Source organism: Chiloscyllium plagiosum, chromosome 8 (genome assembly GCF_004010195.1).
Source record: "Chiloscyllium plagiosum isolate BGI_BamShark_2017 chromosome 8, ASM401019v2, whole genome shotgun sequence".
In the NCBI taxonomy this organism is placed as follows: Eukaryota; Metazoa; Chordata; class Chondrichthyes; order Orectolobiformes; family Hemiscylliidae; genus Chiloscyllium; species Chiloscyllium plagiosum.
In genome coordinates this window covers 23,084,740-23,089,976 of record NC_057717.1, presented here as the reverse complement: position 1 = coordinate 23,089,976, position 5,237 = coordinate 23,084,740, and positions in this window count along the sequence as shown.

Below are 5,237 nucleotides of genomic sequence, written 5' to 3'. Positions count from 1 at the left end.
ATTTAACACACAGTCCTGCCATTCCTTGAGCCAGCGCTCGGTGATCAGTCCATTAGATTTCCACACACCATCTGCATCTAGAACTCTCCAAACCCCAAGTATTCATGTCTATGCAGAGTACCTCAGATTAAGGCTTTCTTTCTTACTCCATCTTTCACTGATAAACTTGTTGTTGTAAATTAGTACCAACTGTATCTCCCATTATTTTGAGAATCCTGGTAGTCTCCTCTACTATTCCTTTTTGGATCCTATGTACCCGCCAAGTTATTTTCAATCCCTCCCAAACACCGCACAAGGACCTCAGTCTCAGCTCTGTCATGTTAGCACACCCAGCTTGTACAGCTGCTGCCTTCCCCAGAACCAGTCCCAATGTCCCAGGAAACCGAAGCCCTTCCTGCTGCACTATCGTTCCAGTCACACTCTCATCTACCTAAAACTCCGAGTTCTGTTCTCACTTGGACACGGCACTGGCAGTAAACAAGAGATTGCTACATTTGAGGACCCGCTCGCTAACCATCCACCGAGCTCCCTAAATTCTGATTCCCAGACCGCTTCACCCTTCCTACCCAGGACATTCCTACCAACATGGACATGACCTTTGACTGCTCACTGTCCCCCAGACGAATGTCCTGCAGACACCGTTATAATCTTAACCCCACTATCCTGGAATTACAGAAACACTGACACCTTATTCAATTTCCTGACTCCCCTGTGACTATTGATCCTCCTTCCTTTTCCCTCCCCTCCTGCACAGTCAGGCTGCTTGTGGTGCCGCATACATGGCTCCGACTGCCCTCCCCTGAACAGCCCGCATCTTCATCAGCTTCCAAAACAGGAAACTGAATTGGGAGGGAGATATCAGGATATCCTTCCATTCCCTGAATGTTTCTCTTCGATTGTCTAATCCCCTATTCCCTTTCTTCTTCTTGGCTGTCATGTCTGCAGGGTGATCTGCTATCTGTGTGAGCTATTCACATAACTCTCAGCATCACAGATGTCCCATAGAGTCTCTAGTTACTATCTGAGCTCCAAGACCCAGTGTTCATCTAGGACACGAGCAGGGGCTATGACTTCCCAACGTAACAGAACACATTTTGCATCTAACATACATGTCTTGTCATGTCTTAAAATGCAACATGCCTCGAGTAACTTAATTAATTACTTAGAATTAAATTAATATCACGGAAAAAACAATATGGTTAACTCCCTTATTCAACTGTGGCTTACTGAGGTTAATATATTTAGGCTCAAAATTTCACTTCTCGCTCTTATTTCTGAATTCCACCCTTAATTCAGAAGTTGAAAAAATAACGTTGCTAACTTCTATTAATTTACTGACAGTCGCTAATAATAGTGAATTTATCAGCCAATGAACTTACAGCCTTTTCTGTGAAGGCTCTTGCACTTCTTCCAAACTCAGTGCCGGCAGGTCCCAGCAGCAGAAAGTTATCTCTGTGACTCCCACGTACGTGAAATTCTCCAGCTCCCACACCATTCTGCTCCCACACAGGGTCACCGTCTCTCTGACTCCCAGGTACGTGTAATCCTCAAGATCCCACTCCACTCTGCTCCCTCACAGGGTCACCGTCTCTGTGACTCCCAGGAACGTGTAATCCTCCAGCTCCCACTCCACTCTGCTCTCTCACAGGGTCACCGTCTCTGTGACTGCCAGGTACGTGTAATCCTCCAGCTCCTACTCCACTCTGCTCCCTCACAGGGTCACTGTCTATGTAACTCCTCCCAGGGACGTGTTATCCTCCAGCTCCCACTCCACCCTGCTCCCTCACAGGATCACCGTCTCTGTGACTCCCAGGGACGTGTAATCCTCCAGCTCCCACTCCACTCCGCTCCCTCACACGATCACCGTCTCTGTGACTTCCAGGCACGATTAGGCCATGATCTTCAGTGCTGATTTATATCCTCTCACTTTGCTGCCTCTGCAACTCCCAGGTGTGAGTGAGCCTCAAGCTCCTGCTCCAAGTTGCTCCCTCACACGGTCACTCCCTCTGTGACTCGGTGCTGATTTTGAGCCTCCTGCTCTGCTGCTTCCCCAACTCCCAGTCCCAGTCGGCCTCGATCCTCGCTGCTGATTAATATTCTCCTGTTCTGTGCTGCTCTCTCTCAGGTACTCTCCCCTTGTGACTCCCAGGTAATGGTAGGCCTCAAGCCTCAGCTGAGATTTATAACATCCCATTCCGCACTGCTCTCTTACAGGATCACTGTTATGCATGGAAGACAGTGGGAAAGAGCAGGATTAGGCAGAGCAGAGGGTATTACAGTGATTGAGCGAGCTGTGTGGGATGGAACAGGTTATCTGAGGAGCTAGGCAGACCTGCAGTGTCTAAAGCAGGGTACTGGAAGATACAGTGAGAGTTGCCGACACTGAAGAAGGCGGAGGAAATAGAGAGATAGTGGCTTGTTCATGACGGAGCTATATAGAGTCAAAAGTGCTTTGACGAGCTGCATACAGAGATGTGTAGACTTCAACAAATGCAAATTGACAGCCAGCAAGTGTTGTATGATCCTGGAGCCTGTTGGATGTTACAGAGTGAGAAGACTTGCAGTAACTGGGGGCAATATAAACTTTTGGAGCCCTGGTGGTGTTCAAGGACCCCCAGACATGAGGAGGTGCAGAGAATGTGAGCATTCCAAATAGTGGGATTGCAGGGGCTGGAAGTCCCGAGATCGATAAGGAGGAAGTGCCAATTTAACACGTACAACCATTGTAATTATAGAGATTTAAGGAAGGGAACCTCTGCTGTCATTGATTACAGTTATATGGAGAGTTACAGAAACTGAAGGGGTTACAAATTTAAAAAGGGAGAGTGTTTAGGTGATCAGAAGTTTAAACAAGAATAAAGAAATTTTAGAGATCTCTAGCACAGATGGGAATAGAGGAGGTGAGATATTGTGAGGAACTATAAGAGATATAAGTCGGGGGGCATGTCAGATATAAAAGGGAGACCTGCATTGTCTGTATGCATTTACAGACATGAGTGTTGTCGCGCCTGCTGGAGGGGACACGGATAACAACAGTTCCAACAGCTGGTGCAATGGCTCAGGAAGGCAGCTCACCAGCACCTTCTCAGGGACAACTCCAAATCAACAATAAATGCAGGCTCAGCCAACAAAGCTCATGTTCATTAATGAATGAAGGAAAAAAAAGATCTACAAGTAGCTCTGAGGTCACTCAGGCAGGCCCTATCAACAGCACTTCATAAACCCGGAACCACTATACCCTGGAAGTACAGGAGCGCCAGGTGCACAGGAACACCAGCATTTCCAACGTGCCCTCCAAGGCACGCACCATCCTCCCAACACTGTGACTGTCCCGACACCCAAAGGACTGCAATGGGTCAGGAAGGCAGCTCACCACCACCTTCTCCTGGGAATTACAGACGGGGAGGTAATGGTGAAACTCTGCTGTTTACAGCCAGACAGAAAAATAAATCCAGCAGTGGGTGTGAAATGAAATTTCCGTTTCAGAACAACATGCTTAACATGGATAGAGGATTTGTCTGATTGGCACAAGGAAGAGAGTGTGAAGAAAGGGGTCTTTTTCACGATGGGAACTGGTGATGAGGGGAGCTCCGCAGGGGTCAGTGTTGGGACTACACTCAACACGTTATTCATTCCGAGTCTGAACAAAGGATGTGAAGAGGTACGAGAAATGGGTTTCCAAGAAAGATACCAGGGATGAAATTCGTGACATATGAGGAGCAGGTGAATTCTCTAGGTCTGCACTAGATGAATTTTCAGAGGCAGCAGCAGAATCTCATTCAGACTGACAGAATACTGAGGGGTCAGGATGGAGTGGACGGGGTTGGGGGGGGGAAGATTTTTCCACGAGAGGAGAGACCAGGAGCCAAGGGCACAGCTTCAGATTGAAGGGACCACCCTTTAGAATAGAGAAGTGGAGGAATGTATTCAGCCAGAGGGTGATGCATCAGTGGAACTCACTGCCTCATGGGGCTGTGGGTACTAAGTGATTCAGTGTATCTAACTCCGAGATAGCTAGGTTTTTGATGAGTAAGGAGATCAAGGGTTACAGGGAGTAAGTGAGAGAATGTTGTTGAGAAACAATTCAGCCATAATCAAATAGTGGAATAGACCCGATGGACCGAATGGCCTAATTCTGCTCCTGTACATGATGGTCTTATGGGCTAGACTTTTTCGATAGGTCTCTAACTGTGCAATTATAATTTCTGGCATATCGGTTACCATACATTCCAGCACTTTCCGGATTACTGCTGTCACCTCTTGGTTTCAGATCAAATGCAGAAAGCTCCGCCACTGAGTAACGTGGGAATCGTTGTGTATAAATCTCAGAAAGGTGGCAGAGAGGGTCAGCAGGACATAGAGAATGTAAATGAAATGCTGGCATTGATTTCAAAGGGAATGGAGAATAAAAATAGGGAAGGCTTGTAACAACTATGGAGGACTCCAAACAACTCACAGTGAGAATACTGTAAACAGGTTTGGTCCCCTATCTGGAGGGGAAAATGTCCTGCATGGGAGGCAGCAGAGAGATGGTTCACCAGGCTGTTTCGCAAAATGGAGGGATATTGATGAGAAGAAGTGGAGAAGAGGTTGAACTTGCAGTTGTTAAATTTTAGAAAATGAGGCAAATTTATTGATACAACGAAGAATTTTGTGTTCTTATAGATTTGGTGCTGAGATATTGTTTCCCTGAGCAAGGATCTGTAACGGGAGATAAAGGGGAATACGGACACTAGAGAATCTAACAGAGAAAAGCTGGGTTGGAGAGACAGGAGGGTGTTACAGAGTTCGGGTGGTTTGAGATCACTGTTGGTGGTGAGAGATCAGATGGTTGTCGGGCTGAAAGATGTCAAGGAGAGATACAGGGTTATCAGTTCTGAAGGAGCTACAGAGATCGGGAGGAATAAAAGGACTAGAGATTACACAAATTGGGGTGGTTGTTGGAGGTCCAGGATATACAGAGACTGCGAGGGTTGTCGGGACTGGAGATTAGGCAGATGGGGTGGTATTTGGAGCTATAGACGTTTTTAGAGAAAGGGAGGGTTGTAGATACTGGAGATTACATGGATTGGGGTGGTAGTTGGAGTTGCAGCGGTTTATAGAGAAGGGGAAGATTGTTGGTGCCGGGAATTACACGAACATGGACAATAGTTGGAGCTGCAGGAGTGTGTGAGATAGGGAGGGTTGAAGGGTCTGGATCAGTTCAAACAGCCAGGGAGAAGTGTAGGGATTGGAGG